The sequence below is a fragment of the Podarcis gaigeae genome (genome assembly GCF_964106915.1).
Source record: "Podarcis gaigeae genome assembly, chromosome: 16".
NCBI lineage: Eukaryota > Metazoa > Chordata > Lepidosauria > Squamata > Lacertidae > Podarcis > Podarcis gaigeae.
In genome coordinates this window covers 32,391,654-32,410,746 of record NC_139693.1, presented here as the reverse complement: position 1 = coordinate 32,410,746, position 19,093 = coordinate 32,391,654, and the positions used below count along the sequence as shown (strand labels likewise).

Sequence of the window (19,093 nt, the reverse complement as noted above, 5' to 3'; positions counted from 1 at the left end):
TTTTGCAATGCAGTGCAAAAATTCATAAACTATGGTATGGTGTGCATAGAAAAATACATATTTCTAAAAAAAACAGAATACAAAAATGCATTATCTTCAGGGAAATTGCTGTACAAAAATGTGTATATTAGGTAAAAGTACATTCAAACATGTGTGTTTGGATAAATTAGCAGTAAAACACTGATTAATTTGCATGAGGCCTATGTTTTGAAGCCTGAGTGGTATACTTCCTGGGGTGTTGCAGTGGAACAAGGAAGACTAGACTCAAAGCCACACTCAGCTATGAAACACTCTGATTGTCCTTAAGCCAGCTGCACACTCTTATCCTAGGATACCCCACAAGGCTGCTTCAATAATAATAAAATGAATGCAGTGGAGAGAAAACGTATGCTCTCTGGGGCCCCCCCCCTTTCTTTGGAGAAAGGTGAAATAAGTGACATAACTGGTTGTGCAGACTGAAGAAAATAGCAGTCAATCCCCAGAGGTGCTAATAGGTGGAAATGGAAAGTTACTGGAAAACTACTATTATTTTTCTTCTGGGACTCCACATTTAAATTCTTCCCTGGTCTCCTTGCTGGCCCTAGTAGGACCAACTTGGCCAGTTAGCCCTGGTAATCATTTGATGTCTACTGACTGGGGTCCCCCCCCCAAAAAAATGACCCCTGAATTTTTGGATTTTATTGATATTGTTGCTGCATTTTATGTTGTATTTTATGCTGTTTTAAAGTCACATTTTAATCAATGCTTTATATTTGCTGTTAGCCGCCCTGAGCCCGGTTTTTAAACTGGGAAGGGCGGGGTATAAATAAAAAAAGTATTATTATTATTACTTCTTACAAATGCCAAAATGGGCTTCTAAGCAGTTTACAACATATGAAAACGAGCTACAGAAACATTAAAATATGACCCTCCATAAATGGACAATAAAACAATCCTATTAAAACACAATCACTTGACTTTGCTGGTCTGAGGAGTTTACTCTACCTAACCTGAAATACCTGCAGCATCTCGCAGGGGTGCCCCAGGTATGGACCCCTCACTTTTACCTCCTTGTTTTAGCCTTCTAGCACTTGACTTATGGACGCTTCCACAGCTGGGTGGCAAGTTTATGAATTGTACGTTCCACGTCTGGAACTGGGCCCTAAGAATATGAGTGCTGCTGAATATTCAGAGGGGGTGTGGCTTAGTGGTAGAGCATGTGCTTTGCATGCAAAAAGTTCCATGTTCCATTTCCCAGTATATCCAAGTAGAGCTGGGAGAGATCCTTGCCTGAAACCCTGGACGGCCACTACTGGTCATTATGCACAATACTAGATGAATCAGTAGCCTGACTCAGAATTAGGCAGTTTCCTTGTGTCCCCTGAATTACTTAGGCAAAAGGCTCATTCCAGTCGAGCACTTTGCTTTCCACAGTGGGCATCCACGAAGCTCACAAATAGTGCACAAAGGCAGTAAACCTCTCCTGTGGCTGTTTATTGGCTGCCCCCTTGACAGGACTGAAGGGGAGCGGAAATGGGGAAGAAAGACACATATTTTGCAAGCCATCCTTTGCTAGCTATTGCGTATGCTGTAATTGGACTCTTTCGAGCCAGGCTGTCTAGGCTTGGCTGCATCCGCTGTGAGCAGACAAGTGTCAGCCCTTAATTCTATTCTGTCTGTGTCACTGAGCTACGACATCTCATCTCATCCTGTTATATGGAGACTTAAGAAAAGATAGAGGCATCAGAAAGCTGCCAGGAAGCCACAAGGGCCTGAAACCACTTTGCTACTGATAACCTTCATTTTGGCTTCTTTGAGCAGGATGTGGAGATTTTTCTCTTCTGCATCCAGTTAGAAGGAGGGTGTATGTGTATGTAAGTGCCTACTGTGCAAATGTGAAATTTACATTCACTGCTCCACCCACTTTTGCTTCTAGCCCTGCCCCCTACTGGCCTGTGGCCCCCAGAAGGGAATGTGGCCCTTTGGCTGGAAAAAAATTCCCCAGCCCTGGTTTAGGAACAGAGGTCGTATTGGCCCATTCAGTTCAGTATTGTCTATATTACAGGCATAGGCAAACTCGGCCCTCCAGATGTTTTGGGGCTACAGTTCCCATCATCCCTGACCACTGGTCCTGTTAGCTAGGGATCATGGGAGTTGTAGTCCCCAAACATCTGGAGGGCAGAGTAAGTGCAAAACACACTCAAGGGATGAGGACTGTTTTGCAGGTAGATAAATGAAAGGCTGCCTGAGATCAGCTGCACAAATTGGATGTTCTTGTCTCTTGTTGAATCAAACGGCAGATGCATCCAATCCAACATCAAGCAGCATATCTCTCATGCTGCTAAACCCAGCAACTTGTTGGCACACTGCCTCTGAACTTGTGGATGGAATTGAGGAAGTGCTATAGCATCTGCTTTGCCTGCAGCAGGTCCCGGGTTCAATCCCCGGCATCTCCAGATTAGGACTGGGAGAGAACTGCTGCCTGAAACCCTCGAAAACTGCTGGAGATAATACTGAGCTAGAAGGAGCACTGTGGTCTGATTCACGCATCACCCCATGATTTCTACCATGGGGGGGTCTGTGTTTAGCAACAACAGCTACTAGTGGTTGCAGACGCATCTTCTCATGAAGAAGGCTCTGGGCTGATTCCCCTTGTAAGGGTGAGTCTAGATCAGCCTTTCTCAACCTGTGGATCCCCAGATTATGTTGAACTACAACTCCCATCACCCTTAGCTATCAAGGCCAGAGCTCATGGATGATGGGCGTTATAGTCCAAGAACATCTGGGGACCCACAGGTTGAGAACCGCTGGTCTAGATTGTCACTCCTTTGTAGGAGGGATCCAAGTACATATTGTAAACTCAGATTAAAAGCGGTTGCGCAATTAAAAGTGGATTGTTGCCCTACAACAGGGTTATACAATGTAATGCCCTCCAGATGTTTCTGGACTCCCAACTCCCATCAGCTCCAGACAGCAAGACCAGTGGTTAGGGATGATCTTCATCGGAGTCCCAACAACATCTGGAGGGCAACCCAGTTTGGCTTTTATTCCTGCAACCACACTTCCCCTGTGCCTGGAAGACTGCCAGGACATAGGTTTTAGCCTGTTAGCCTAAGTTTAATCACAGAGCCTCATTCGGAATCTGTGCCCCTTCCAAAAAGTTCACTTAGACTTCAGAGGATGGGGAGGAGGGGATGGTTTTGGCAGCCTATCTAGGTGGTTTTTTCCTTCACTTATTTGTAGAGAAATTGCAGAAAAGACTCCTGGTTTTAAATATCTACTTTGTTTTTAAATAGAACCCTAAGACCCTCCAAACAGGGCCAGACGTGAAGTGGTGGCTCAGGAGATGGAGCCCCTTAGCTCCTGTATGTTTTGAGCCAAGTACTGAGATGACCTACTTAATCCAATACAAATCTACATTTGACTTATTTTTTTAACAGATCGGAGATTCTAATATTCAGACTAGAGTTGAGTTACTGCAGATCAGAGATTCCAGGTCTCTAATTCAGAAGGGAGATAGCCTTTTGTTGCTATTTTTAAAACTCTTGCTGACCTACTGCAAATCATGCGGGGATCTTCCTTGAGATCCTAATCTATCTTTTCCCTACCCCCAGTCTGAAAAGATCAGGTGAGAGCTTTAAAGGGCAAAGGATTCATGACTAAAAATTGAAAGGGTGTGAACCCATACTTTTGGCTTCCCTGTGGCTCGAAACATACTGTATAGCAGTGCTAAATACACTTGCCTGCCAGCAAGTCCCATTAGACTTCGTTGGTGTTAAATCTGAGTAGACCTGCCTAGCATTGTGCTACAAGAGTTTCCCCAAGTATTACCATGAAGGCGATAAACTCTGTTGTCCAGCAATTGTAAGAAAAGCCTCATGCTGATCTCTTAAAATACAAGCAGTACCTCTGTCTATCACGGCCCCCATCCTTTTCCTACGAATGTTGGCATGCATTTTAAAGAATAACAACCAAATTATTGGAAGACCAGTGTGAAACCCGGTGGTTTTGTTTCCCTGCTTCCCACCAGCATTCATAAGTGGTGGGGAGCTCTGTCTGAACTTCATCTGAAGGCTTAGATCAATACACCGTGGGCTTCTACAGGCATCGGCAGGAAGGAAAGGATACTTAAATTTAATCAGCCAACCAGGCATTTTGCTCTGGCTGCTCCCAGTTTCAGTTTTCTCAAAGTAAACACCAGCTAAATTTCTGGGCAAGTAACCACAGAGGCTGGGAGCTCCTAGCAGTGGTCTAATCTAATCTATATTAGGCCCTCTCTGTTTTCATTGTGGTTGGAGTAACTCTTCACATTTGGCACAATGCGCTTCCTTGCTAACACTTGAAAAATTATCCTGTTCTTTCCCCCCTGCAAACTCCATCACTTTACAAGAGACACAGTAACTGATCTGGAAGAATATTCGTTCTTGCAAAAAAAAAAAAAAAAAGGGTTGTGTGAACCCCCACCCACCCAAAAAGAGAGCAAATACATCTATGCAACTGAAATATTCCCTAAGCCATTTTTTATCCCTTAGCATGTCACAAACAATTCATACAGGGAAGGCAGGCAACTTACATGCATGTCAACCCTCATTCACTTTTCTGCTGCAAAAAGGCTCGTCTGTGTTTCATAAACATTTCACCGAAAAGGCTTTTGATTTTCTTATCCCAAAGGAACTGTCACTCCTCAAGTTGACTCCACTAGAGGTATACTGCCTGTAAGTGGTGGTATTTAATCAGAACTCCCCAGTGGCATCCTACACAATTTAAAATAAATACTCTGTTGGCCAACTCATGCATTTAGCTTCTGCCTCTCCCTGAAGTCTTTCAGAGGGGTAGAAATATTTAAGGATTCCAAAAGCATTTTAATTTATCAGAGTCAAATCCAAAAATTCATTTTGGATTTTGTGTAAGATGCCTTTTGTACTTTTATAGAAAGGTGGAGTCATAAATTCAATTGCCGTGCTACTAATAATGGTACTTAAAAATCTCAAACATTGTGCATAGTGATGCTCACCAGAAAACACCAAGTAAAAAAGTTACTTACTCCTGAGACACTTCTCCAGGGTTCAAAGTAGGGAACAAAAGTTGAAACGATAAGGCATTAGCAACAGAAATGAAGCAAAATCATCCAGATGTTTGCCACGAAAACCACTGTAGTTTCTCGTAAACGGCAGCGAGAGATTTTCAAGCTTTTTGTGTCTCTTGGGTGAGGCCATTAGCCTGCCTGGTTCAGTGTTCTCTGCACGGACTGGCAGCAGCTCTCCAGCATTTCAGATGGTGTGCATTCCCTGGAGAATGCCAGGGATGGAACACAGGTGCTCAACTGCTGAGCTATGTCCTTTTAAGCTGGTGGTTTCCTCTGCTGGGGTCCTCAACGAAGTTTCCCCCACTTAGAAGTGGGCTTTTGTTCTTGGGAGCAGAACCTTGTGGCACAGTTTCTTCCCCCCGATGTGGGAGGTTGTCCATATGCCAAGTGGCGCTGCTGCTTTGCTTTATCGTTTTTCCCCTTCCTTGGGAAAATGATCTGGTAGATGGTCTGAGAAAAGCAACCAGGCAAAAAGCCATGAAGTGCAGCTGGTGTCAATTTGCAATAGCATTTTGGGGAGGGGGGCAGGAAGGGGAGAGCGAGGAAGTTAAGAAAGCACTTGGAGTGGTATGTACATATATGTAGTTTGTGCTACATGCGTTTTTGCACCCAAAGAACACAGGACCATCCTGTACCCCAGCAAGAACTATGCGGTCTCACTTGTCATTCATTCCTTGGGCGGAAAAAACATTTTCTAGCAACTGAGCTTTTCTCTTTAACAAAGAAACACCAGCAACTAGGATCCGTGTTGCACAAGACTGTAATAATTGAGAAGGGATGCACTGATACAGGCCTTGTATTGATATAATACAGCCATACCTCTGGTTAAAGATGCTTCTGGTTGTGTTTTTTCAGGTTACGGATGCTCCAAAACCTGGAAGTACCGGAACGGTTACTTCCAGGTTTCGGAGGTCGCGCATGCGCAGACGCGCCGCTGCGGGTTGTGAACGTGCATCCCGCACGGATCACGTTCGCAACCCGAGCGTCCACTGTAATCTGAACAAACACAAACCCCTGTGTTGCAAAATGTAACAACCTACAAAAATACAAATGCAACACGCTGGCTAATAACCGTTAGTGAATATATAATTGGTTGTAATGTCATTCAAAATATACGAATAAGCCACTTCAAAATGATGTATATATCATACAACACATCTCACAAAATATCCAAGTAACTACAAGTAGTTATATATATCAGAGTCAAACAAAAAACCAAGCAAATCAATGAATAGCGAGGAACGCCAGGCCGTCTCTCGAAGGAAGAGGTCTCACAAAAGTCTCAAAGGAAGACGTCTCTCAGAAGCCTCAAAATGACAGTATATACTTTGCATATACTCTAATCTATATACAGTGGTACCTCGGGTTAAGAACTTAATTCGTTCTGGAGGTCCGTTCTTAACCTGAAACTGTTCTTAACCTGAGGTACCACTTTAGCTAATGGGGCCTTCCGCTGCTGTTCTGCTGCTGCCGTGCGATTTCTGTTCTCATCCTGAAGCAAAGTTCTTAACCCGAGGTACTATTTCTGGGTTAGCGGAGTCTGTAACCTGAAGTGTCTGTAACCTGAAGCGTCTGTAACCTGAGGTACCACTGTAACTACTCTATATAACTACTTGTAGTTACGTGTATATTTTGTGAGATGTGTTGTATGATATATACATCATTATATATTCACCAACAGTTATTAGCCAGCGTGTTGTATTTGCATTTTTGTAGATTCTTGCATTGATATAGGCTAGGGAGGCCCTACATGCTGCTCTCCAGAGCTTGCTAGACTACAGCTCCCATCATCTCTGATCATTGTCCCTGCTGTTAATGGGCACCATGTTGGCTGCCCTTGATAAAGGCAATCCACTGTTTATTCAGGGCGCTGGCATCTCTCAAACCAGCTTTATTCAGATGGAGATGGTAACGAGTAAGGCTGCTTGTCCTTGAGCTCTGCGGTCTGTCCTTGTTTTAATTTATTTTATCTTGAATGGTTTTTAAGCCAGTTGAACCAGCAGCTAATGATAATTGCCACATGCAAGCAAGGAACATATCTTTTTTTATCTGTATTACTTCGGCGTGGGCTTAAAAAACCACATATTTTAAATGGAGGACAGGCGATAGGGGGGCAGCTGTTTTGGCTCAGCTGCTGATGAGAAATGTTTAGACGTCCATCTTGACTGAAGGGTACCCCACAGTTTTCACATGGTTATTACATAAGCAAAGGCCTACAGTACTTCAGATCAAGCGCCCAGAACTCCTTTGCCAGATTTAGTCCAGAAATCTGTGTTGGACTATTGTGACTCGTCAAGGAAGACGCAGGTATTGGCAAAGCAGTTGTGGGAAGATAAAGTTAATAATGTCGTACACGGACAGCCCTGGAGATGCCTTATCCCAACTAAGAGGTTTTGCTACATGCTCCTTTAATGAAAGCTTAGCTAACTGGTCAGTTGATCTGGACTTGCTAGGAAGTGATCTATGGTATTTTTTTGCTCTATAAGACTCACTTTTTCCCTCCTAAAAAGTAAGGGGAAATGTGTGTGCGTCTTATGGAGCGAATGCAGGCTGCGCAGCTATCCCAGAAGCCAGAACAGCAAGAGGGATCGCTGCTTTCGCTGCGCAGCGATCCCTCTTGTTGTTCTGGCTTCTGAGATTCAGAATATTCTTTTCCTTGTTTTCCTCCTCCAAAAACTAGGTGCGTCTTATAGAGCGAAAAATGTGGTATATGCTCCCAGGCAACCCCAGCTTAATCCATATAACAAAGTGTCATCCATGTACATTGAGCATCTTGACATAAAAGACAGCAGAGACTGAAAATTCCTCACTATGGGAACTTTTACATGACCAGTGTCTCCTGTTTAAACAGACAGCAGAGGGTATGTTTAGTAGAATTGACCCATTAGAAAAGGAAGTTTTGGCTTTGAATGCCATAATTGGTACACTGGTTTGGTTAGTGGAGACAGGAATTCTAACTGTAGCCCGTAGGTTGAGACCCTCCCATGCAGAAACTGAGTTTATTGATGGTTTGAAGGTACATCAGAGATGGAGATAGGTCTGAGTTCACCAAGTCCCTATCAAATTCAGCAACCAAACAATTAAATTACACCCATCAAGATTGGAACTTGAACTCAGAAACCTTCTTTTACGCCAGTATGAATGTTCATGAGATGGACTTGGAGGAGTCCTTTTCCATTCATCTCTTTACTCCTTCAGATACAAGGCTACTGATAGGGGATGAGTATGCTAATAATCCACTTGCTACATTCCAAGGAAATGATCTGGGTCTGTCACCTAATCTAATTTGTACAAGCTGGCGTCTTTCGATGGAACTCTGAAGGCTTCAGGGCAGCTCTCCACATTTCCTGCCCTATAGCACAGATGGGAGGAAAAGGCAGCGAATGATGGCTTAATAAACAGACTTTGAAAGCTTGTGAATGAGGGGGGTGGTCATTCATAACTGACCAGTGAAAAAACCCAGCAGAATAATTAAAACAGAATCAGAACTGCAAGCAGGAATTCAGTCCATTGTAGGAGTTTCCCTGGGTTTAGGAAATGGTTTACATTGTAAATACCTGTCTAATTTTGGCTAGGGAACTAACCTTTCAGGATCCTGATGTATGGGATAAATTTTGGTCTCTAATTCATATGTTCGCTGACAAGAGAGCTGTTTTTCAAATTAAAAGGTGGTCCAAATAACCTGTACTTACTAGAGAAAAGAAATCACAGTCTGGAAAGGAGCAGAAAGTTCTTCAGCTATAAGACTCCTGCCTTTGTCATCTATCCAAATAATATCCAGATACATTCCAATAGACAAGAAAGGAATATCCATTATATTGGCCTGAATGCAGGTATTGGAAGAGACATCTCCAGGTTAGAGGCCTCAAACTCCTACCCTGCTAGCAATCTACTTTCCAGAGATCAAAGGGATTACCTGTTAACAAATGCTCAAGATAAGCCCAAGGACTCTAGGTAATTATAGAAAAGCAAATTATAATACAGTACCTTCCGCTCCCCTCTAAGGTACAGTAAATGACTAGAAAACATCTAGAAAGGTCTTAACATTCTTTCTTGGAACCCGGCAGGTTGGGATAATAAGGAGGCAGATAAGAATTTTATTAGGAATCTTTCTTTTCTATGCGATCATCTCTCAAACCTTCCCTTTTGGGGTAAGGTCATCATTATTATTTAAACAGTGATTTAAAATACAACTTTAAAACCAGGGTAAAACAATCTATGGTCGAAGTGGTAGATGAACCAGTCAGTGTCTCTTTCATGTGTGTGGTGTTATAGACTCTCTCTCTCTCTCTCTCTCTCTCTCTCTCTCTCATGAATACATTCCATATACAGTGGTACCTCGGGTTAAGTACTTAATTCGTTCCGGAGGTCCGTTCTTAAACTGAAACTGTTCTTAACGTGAAGCACCACTTTAGCTAATGGGGCCTCCTGCTGCTGCTGCGCCGCTGGAGCACGATTTCTGCTCTCATCCTGAAGCAAAGTTCTTAACCTGAAGCAGTATTTCTGGGTTAGCGGAGTCTGTAACCTGAAGCGTATGTAACCTGAAGCGTCTGTAACCCGATCTACCACTGTAATATGAACATATAAACAGCAAAAAAGTACATCTATTAGCTACATAAATTAGATAGGATACTTATGTAGAATTTTTGTTGCCCAACCAGCAAAGCTCTCTTAGGTCAGGATAACCAGTGCTGGGGGCTGAAAATCTTACAAACCCCATTTCTGCCTACTTGTGAGCCAAACTGAGATACCTAAAATTAGGATGTTTTGGTCACCGGGGTTTGGCAGAGGATGACGGGTATGCCGTGTGTGATTAACAGAACTTCGTTTGGCTAATGATATATTTAACAGAATGATTCACATCAGGGTTGCTAGCATCTGTTTGCAGAAAGTAGAGGGGCCCCATTGCCTAACCATTTTACAAAAAAAAGAAAAAAAGATCTCCTGCTATTAATGCCTTGGTTTTGATAACTTTTAAAAGCATAACTATTAAAACTAATTGGCTGATCACCACTTTGGATGCTGCTGCTAATAGTTTTCTCTTTTTTATTCTGCTGGAATGCCTGATGGCTGCTACGAAAGGAACGTGCACAGCTTGTAAAAAGCCCAAGTTACACACGCTGCATTAAAACACACACATAGACACACACACACAAAAGGGGTAGCCATGTTGCTCTATTAAGAAAAGAACCAGCAACAGCTCTAAATTTCACAGCTGGGCAATCTAATACAGTGGTACCTTGGGTTAAGAACTTAATTTGTTCTGGAGGTCTGTTCTTAACCTGAAACTGTTCTTAACCTGAGGTACCACTTTAGCTAATGGGGCCTTCCGCTGCTGCCACACAGCCGCTGTGTGATTTCTGTTCTCATCCTGAAGCAAAGTTCTTAACCCGAGGTACTGTTTCTGGATTAATGGAGTCTGTAACCTGAAGCGTCTGTAACCCGAGGTACCGCTGTACCTCGGGTTAAGAACTTTGCGCCAGGATGAGAACAGAAATCGTGTGCTGGCAACACGGTGGCAGCAGTGGGAGCCCCCATTAGCTAAAGTGGTTCCTCAGGTTAAGAATGGACCTCTGGAACGAATTAAGTTCATAACCAGAGGTACCAATGTATATACTTTGGGAAGTTGTTGATTTGTTTGTTCTCTAAGCATTTGGACATCTTATAATGAATTGTGCATGATAGCTCCTGATGTCTATTTGAATCAGTATGGCAGACAGAACATTTCAAAATGGCACCATTTTGAACCACCAATTTCAAAAAAACTTTTTTATTTATTAGCATTGCCAAGCAGTGTTTGGTATGGTACCTTTACCAGGGAAAACAAAAACATCACAAAATAGTGGCAGGGTCTTGAGTTTATTAAGCAAAGAAGAGAGGGGGAAAGATGGGGGGGTTGAACAAAAAAAAGCACCAGTTAAGCTAAATGTCATAGCGATAGGGTCAGTTTTTAGACACTGTTCCAAGATGGTAGGTTGCAGGCTGAATCAGTCCCTGCCACGTGCTACAGGTTACACACCTAGGATTTGGGCATAAAGAAGCAACAACTTCCCCTTCCCCCATTTTTTTAAAACATAAAAATCTGCCCTACGCCTTAAGCAAAACAGGGAGGTCCCTGGTCAGGGCAGAGAACAGAAATTAAGAGAACATTGCAGTCATTGGCCTGGTCTGCACATAATACTGTAGCACAGGGGTCAGCAAACTTTTTCTGCGGGGGACAGGGCAGTTCACTGTCCCTCAGAATTTGTGGCGGGTCGGACACATGTGCACACACCTATGCCTTCCCTCCCTCCTTCCCTCAGAGACAGAGCGGCTGAGATACCTCCACTCACCGCATTCAGATGGAGTGGGCTGGGGAGGGGGTGCCCCGTCGGTGCTGGATCTTGGCTTGCGTGGAGGGGCTGCAGCCATCTCACCGGGAAGGGCCCCTACCCCGGGGTGTCCATGACAGTGCTGCTAATGTGTCACCGCCAAGCAGCACAGAAGAGTCCTCCTCTTCCTCTTCCTCCTCCTTCCTCCTTGCAGGCTCTCTGCTCCTGCTTCTTCCCGCCCCTTCGCTTCTCCTCCTATCTTCTCGGAGCTAGACGTCAACAAGGCGCCCTGCCCTGTGCCTCGCCCCAATTGGAGCAGCGAGTCTTGGGAAGGGTCGCCATTGACCACCGGCTCACATCAAACCAGCCAATGGAGAGGAGGCCTGAGGTTGCTAAGGCTTCAGATTGGCCAGCATCACAGAAGTCTGAGCAACCTTGCAGCATGCTAGGCGATGTAGTCCTGGGGGGAAATCGCAAAAAAATGGCGCCCAATTTTTTATTTTTTTTTGAAAAAGGCGACCACACCGATCCAAGCAGCAATTGCAGAACCGTTCACGGGCCGGATCCAGAGGGCAATTGGGCCAAATCTGGCCCGTGGACTGTAGTTTGCCAACCCCTGCCTTAGCATGAACTTGCAGACTCTGGAACAGGAGATTGTACTCCTCCCATGCTGAGCTGCACTAAGCCAAGCCATGTCATGCCTTGTCCAAACCTGAGCTCGTGGTTTAGCTCTCTGTGGGCGAACTACAAACTGCAACCAGAGTTTCTCCTACAGGAGGACTAAGACACAAGCTCAGTTTTAGATGATGTGCCAAACACCATGATTTGGCCTACTTTAGCAGAGCAGCAGAACAGCTGGGATGGCACAAAGAGGCCAGAATCTCTTTTCCAAGAGCCCACATACACATAACATGCCGCTGCTAAACCATGGTTTGGCTTAACGTGACATGCAAACCAGGCCTACATATTAGCAGAGCCGGAGATTATTTGGGGTTGCGTACTAAATTACAAAGAGTTGATTCAGTATGATTTTTGTGTGTGTGGCTGATGCAGTTTTATTGGCTAGCCAACACCTGTCTAAGAAGGAAAGGGAAGCAAGCAGCAGGGAGCTTGTAGGACTGAGGCTCCTTTGACTGGAAAGTTTTATTTGCCCATAATTGTAAGAATACGATTCTGAGTTACTTGTGCAAATTTTCCAGTTAGGCATCAGTTTTAAGCAGATTAGACAAAACCTATGGTGGATAGGTATATCAGTGACTATTAGCAAGTGGCCCGGCTGGGTCCTTTTAGACCCTAGGCATAATGCTTACACAGAAACACACTCCTTTGGAAGTATGTGTTACTTTAGCTGAGAAGCACACAGAACATTTCTCTTCCCCCTGCTATGCCATGCTCTAAAACTGTGTCTGCATCTCTCACGTTAAAGCAAAAACGACAACAACAATAGTTTGCCAAGCCTGTATTAAAAACAATAATTACTAGTAATGATAATATGTGTGTGCACAGCTTTCTCTCAAATCATAGAAGCATCATGAAAGCAAGAATAATGTTGGGTTTGCTTCTGCTACCCTGATGCTAAACACATTGCCTTGGAAATAAGCACCATTTTGTTGTAGAGAATGATAATTGATTTGTTGCGTCTGACCATGTGCATGCCTGATCAGGCACCCACTGCCTACAAAATGAATTCAAGAAAGAAAGGGTGTTCTGGTGACTCGGACTTTGCTCCTCATGCCCATTTCTGACCAGACGCTTGATGAAGGGACTGTTAGCTGCAGCCCCAAATCTGCTCTTCTCTGGGTGGTGGGTTCTGGAGTCCTGAACCAGAGTCCAGCCTACTCCACCTACTATTAGTAATTGTGACTGTGGAAGGGCCACACAACAGTGGTACAACATCTGTTTTGCATGCAGAAGGCCACAATTTCAATCCCTGACATCTCCACGTGGGGCTGGGAGAGACCCTAGCCCCCAATCTGAAAACCTGGAGAACTTCTGAGCCAGATAGGCCCAAGAGTTTGAGTTGTTATAAGGCATCTTCCTATGTTTCCATGATGTCTCCATGTGTTTTAACAATATAGCTGTCAGAGTGATGTAGAGATGGTGCACAACTGCATTCCTACCTGCTAAAGGCCCAGTTTCAGTCTCTCCCCCCATACATTGCCTCTGCATTCCATGCACCGCCTTCAAATACAAATTAAAGGGAGTCCCTCTTTCCTTTTCCTCATTCATGCTCGTTCGTTTGATCGCTAGATTTGGGAGAGATGAGCAGAAATCTCAAAGCTATTTAAAAGGATTAGAGCTGGCCTGTGGGGGTTTTAGCAGAAGAATTAGCCAGCGGAAATCATCTTTTAGTGCATGGGTCGGAAAGCAAATGGGTGGTATTTTAGCCTACATTTTGTAGGAAGCCCAAGACACTGTTTCCTTTGTCAGCGAGTCTGATTTGATGAGGCTCTGCCGCTCTTGAGTTCTGACCTGCTCTCGGGTATGATTGCTGCCAGCTTAGCAGCCTGCGTGTTTGGTGGAAAATGGAGAGAGACACAATATTCTTGGGAGGAGGGTAGATGGAGACTAGGAGGCATAACCAGGAAAGGGAACATTGTGCTCAAACTCCCTGTGGTGGGAAGCTCACTGCCTGGAGGCTGGTTTTAACATGACCCAACCCAAGATGGCACAGTCATCCCTGGGACAACAGCAGTTCACAAACCAGTGTTTGTTGAATGAAAGCGCCCATATGAAAAACTACACACCTTGTGCTGCAAAGGGTCTTTACACACACCCAGACCACAGGGAGCATATTCTGAAAGGGCATCTGTTCGCTGTGTAAACGGCAACAACTGAAGCATGGCCTTAATGTAATGGCATTTCCATACAACTTTTGGAGTGCATGTGTGTGTTTGTCCAACCCTCCTGCAATTATTTTTTGGTTTGCAGCCAGTCTCATATGCTAGCCTCAGACAAGGCAGGGGGGGGGGGGAGACACAAAAGCCCGGCCCATCCCCTGCTCAGGAACTTGGGTGGGGTGGGGGTGTCACCCATGCACATCTCAGCACTTGCAGTTATAGCAAGGAACTTGGTTTAAGAAAAAGAAAGCAAAACGAACAACAGGATACCTGGAAACGAGACCATGGACACTGTGTGTGTGTGTGTGTGTGTGTGTGTGTGAGAGAGAGAGAGAGAGAGAGAGAGAGAGAGAGAGAGAGAGAGAGAGAATACCCACATCCCTGCTTTTGTCTTTCATGACATTAAGTTCATAGGCAGAAGTTGTGCCATATGGAGCTAAATCATTCATCATGACTGGGAGCATTAGTATTCTTAACACAAAGGACCACATCCTCTGCCAAGAGACTGTCCTTTCTGTGTATGTATATTATATACTGTTGGGGTGGAATGCAGGCAGTTCCAGGAGGGGAAGAGCCCGTTTGCATCTGGTCCCAGCCAGGTCCCTGGAAGAGTCCTCACCTTTCGCTCTTGGGAAGTGAGGTAGCTTTTAGCAGCTCATGCCAGGGATTCCATTGCAGTAGCAAACAGCTGAAGAGTGAGAGAGAGATCACCCTTTTGGCCACAGAAATACGATACTGAGAATGTCCCGCAGAGTTTGTTGCTACATGGGAAACTGCACAAAACATCTTGTTTGTTTATTAGATTTATAAACTGCTTGATTGAAAAGCTCTCTGAGCGATGTACAAATAACATTGGATGCAAGACACTGCTAAAATGCACTGTCCAAGTGAAAACAAACGAACTTAAACCATGCATAAATGCAAATACATGTAGAACCATTGTGACAATATTTAAAAAGAGGAAAATCATTAATACAGCCAAGGTAGCAGGGTGCTGTTCATGAAAGCTAATCCCACAAAGCATTTATTAGCCTTGAGGTATGGTTTACTTTGGGCATGGCAGGTATAGCCTCACCTGTTCTCTACCTTCAAAACGGGTTTTAGTTACCCTTCTGACATGGAAACTGCAGGCCCATTATATGACAGTGTACCTGGTGTTTTCCTCCCACCTCTTAATTTCTTTTTTAGAAACCTGACATGTATAACCATCATGTCAGGGCTTCACAGCACAGTAAATGCTTTTTCACATTGCCTAGGAGCTTCCTGTGTTTGAGTATGCGGTTCACGTTGCGGCTGCAATGGGATCGCCTTACTGTGATGCAGCGGTGTCTGCTGAAGCGGACAAAAGGAACACGTTGCCTTTCTAAAAATAAAACGCTTTTCCCTGACTACTTCAATTTGGGGGGGGGGGGAGAGAGAGTGAGAGAGAGAGAGAGAGAGAGAGAGAGGAGAGGAAAAAAACTGGCACACTGGCATATTAAGAGACTGCTTTTTACCAGAATCAGAAACTCTTGCCTTAAAAAAAAAAAAAGCCAAGGTTTTATTCTCACCTTCTGCCTTGCAAACTACTACTTCTTTTTGGTATAACAGCAGTTGCATTTCTTGGTTCTTGTCAAGCTGTAACTTCCACTTGCCTGCTCCCAGATGCCTCTTGTCTCCAGGTACTTAAGGGGGGTTGGGGAGCTGAGAATTGCTGAGCAATTTGTGGTGATGGAGGCAAAAGAAAAACCCATGAGAAGCAGAGGAGACAAAGCCTTGAAATAAGCAGTTGTTGGGAAAGGCATTTAAGCCTCACACCAGTCAGTTCTGTTTTATTCTAGGTAGGATTGGCACCTGCCACTCATCTGTCTGGCTGCTCCTTTTTTATCCCAGCTTGCAAATATATCTCAGGGAGCCATCACAGTAAGAGTCATATCTCATGTTTGATGGGGCTGTCTCTCAGTGGTGTAGAACACCTGCCTTTGAATTGCAGAAGGCTTCAGGTTCAGTCCCTCACTGTAGGGGCAATCTATCTGGAAGACAATTGTATTTCGAGGAGTTTAGTGATCTGACATGGTCATTTCTTCCTGCCAGGGACGCGGTTGGCACCGTGGTTCTAAGCCACTGGGCCTCTTGGGCTTGCTGATTGGAAGGTCGGTGGTTCAAATCCTGGTTACGGAATGAGCTCCCGTTGCTGTATTCCAGCTCCTGCCAACCTAGCAGTTCTAAAGCACACCAGTGCAAGTAAATAAATAGGTACCGCTGCAGTGGGAAGGCAAACGGCATTTCTGTGTGCTCTGGTTTCCGTCACAGTGTCCTGTTGCTCCAGAAGCGGTTTAGCCATGCTGACACATGACCTGGAAAGCTGTCTGTGAACAAAACGCCGGCTCCCTCGGCCTGAAATCTGAGCTCCACAACCCCATAATTGCCTTTGACTGGACTTAACCGTCCTGGGGTCTTTTACCGTTACCTCTTCCTGCCTCTGTTTACTTCCCCTCTATCTCTTGTTCTGCTCTTTGACGGCTGAGAGCAGCCTTTAATGTATAATCTGGTGAATGGAATAAGTGATAATTGCAGGGTACCTTTTGACCTTCTTATGTGTTAGACATTGTTTGGAGGAACGTGGGGTATTGCAAGAAGGGGCTAGCTAATTAATAATCTGCACTAGCTAGTCAGGCAAGACACGTAGGCTAACAAACTTAGTTAGCTATAAATCAGATGGTGTTGGGCAGGACTTCTGTGAAACTCATGTACAAACTCATGGCCGGAGGGTCTTGCAACCTGAGGCTGCCTGGTGGTGTCCCTTTGCCACTTCTTGACGGCTTCCCAGTGGCAGATCAAAGTCCTTGCTTGGTAATGTATATAATGCTTGCTGTTTAGAATAAAATCTTCAATCTTCTTGTGTTTGTATTGCTTCTGAATCTCATTAAAAAGAACCACCTTGCACCTCCAGGTAGGGGTGGGAGGGCTCCCTGCCTGAAACCCCAGAGAGCTGCTGCCAGTCAATGTAGACTGTACTGAGCTAGATGGACCGATGTGCTGCCACTCAGTATAAGGCAGCATTTGGGACTCTTTAAGGAAAAGGCGAATAAGAGGTGATATGCTAGAAATTTATAAAACTATGCATTGCATGGAGAAAGTGGGGAGAGAGAGAGAAATATTAAAATCAGTTAAGATCAGTATTATTATTATTTTTAAAAATCAAAACAAATTAAAATCAGCAGATAGCTAAAAACAGAAATTACTTGCAGTGCACTGCAGTTTGTGAGGGCTCCTGTTCTCTTCCCCCCGCCGCCGCCAAGCTAGATGCTGAATAGCATTATATCTTGTTTTCGTAAGACATGTTTTCCCTGTGAAAACGACACTTCAACACAAGGAGAGTGTGCTAAGTGCATTACTTTGAACCTCTCATTATACTTGAACTTGGGACCATCCAACGAAGCCGAATGTTGGAAGTTGCAGGTTCTGACATACACCTGGGCACCCAAAACCGGCTCTGCTGCTTCTTCTTCTTCCCCTTGTCACGGAGGAGACTTTCAGCCAGAGAGGTAACATAGATGATAATTTGCATTCTCTTCCTGCTCGCTTCCTACTTCATCTGGCTAATGGAAATTGTATGGAAGGGAAGAACAGAAAGGGTGTTTTAAAAAGAGGAGGCTTAAAGCTGCAAAGGTAACATGCATTAGCTTGAAAGCACAGGTCACTGCCCAGGCTCATGCAAAAGCAGTAAAACGTTGCAGAGAAATGAAAGTTGACTTAGTGGGGTTAGAACATTTTAACGCAGCAGTGTTAATTTCCATGTTTAAACCTAAGGGAGCCCTTTTGATCTGAGTAGCCTTTGGACAAGCCCTCTGCCCCTCCTTCCACAATCATATCATATTGCTGTAAATGGATGAATGTGCAATTATCGGAGGTGGCATTTCCTAGTTACTGCAATAAAGCGTTTGCCCTCTCGTGTTAAAACACCTGCATTTTTGCTCCCTGTTCTCAGAATTGCATACTTTGGCACAGGGTCCTGATTTGAGACTCTCGGGTGACGAGGCGACGGCTTTGTGGTATCTTTGTTTTATTGTACTCTTAGCTGGGGATTAAAAAAAAAATCTCACACTGGCCTGTTTCACACATTACTGTAAGCCATGGTTAGGAGTATGAGCAGAGCCTGGGGGCTTAGCTGTAGTTCACCCCCAAGGTGAAGATCTGCAAAAAATGCAAACCACTCTCGAGGCTCATCTGTTCTTCCTGGAGCTTTTAACTATTTGGTAAATTAATAAACCAAAGTTTAAGCAGTTCTCTGCCAGACATTTCAGTGTTAACTATGGTTTGTGTTAACCATGGTTAAGCATTGCGTATGAACCACACCACTATCTCCAACCTGACCCCCTGAGCCTTTCCCCCTTAGGGGCCTAAGATGAAGTTTGTTTTATATTCTTAAGAATATAAAAGAACTCTCCCCTGGCACTTCTCAATGTGCAAAAAGAGAAAGGAACATGATATTGGTGAAGGGAAGCATTATTTCACTTCTTGGTCTTAAGGGAGGGGGTGTCCCTTTTTCACATCAAATGAACATTTTAACGATTAATAGCCAAGTCTTCTTTGGAGCTCTTGACCTGAGGCCAGAGAAAATGAGAGGCTAGAATCTAATCTCTCTCTCCTTTCCCACTCATCCACCCACCCCATCTGCTTCAAAAGAGGCGAAACTCAAAGCATTAAGGATTTGCTTCAACACCTGTTCGGCTACTCAAGAAAAAAAAAAACACCACAGAGCCTTTTCTCCTCCTCCTCCTCTTCCTCCACCTCCACTCCTCCCGATGATTAAGAAGAAACATATGGCAATCCCAGGGAATGGAAACCGATGCCCATTTTGCCTGTCTAATCAATCAGACTTGTTAACAATCAGT

General features: G+C 44.3%; 1 protein-coding gene and 1 long non-coding RNA gene across 8 annotated transcripts in view; one reads left to right on the top strand and one right to left on the bottom strand.

Annotated features, from left to right (window-relative positions):
- Positions 1-19,093, top strand: part of FBRSL1 (fibrosin like 1) — a 793,883-nt gene that overhangs the window by 72,922 nt on the left and 701,868 nt on the right. The window lies entirely within an intron of this gene.
- Positions 8,048-8,962, bottom strand: LOC310833030. The gene is made up of 2 exons (XR_014558523.1): positions 8,650-8,962; positions 8,048-8,417 (listed from the first exon to the last, which is right to left on the bottom strand). It is a non-coding gene; the product is annotated as an uncharacterized lncRNA (long non-coding RNA).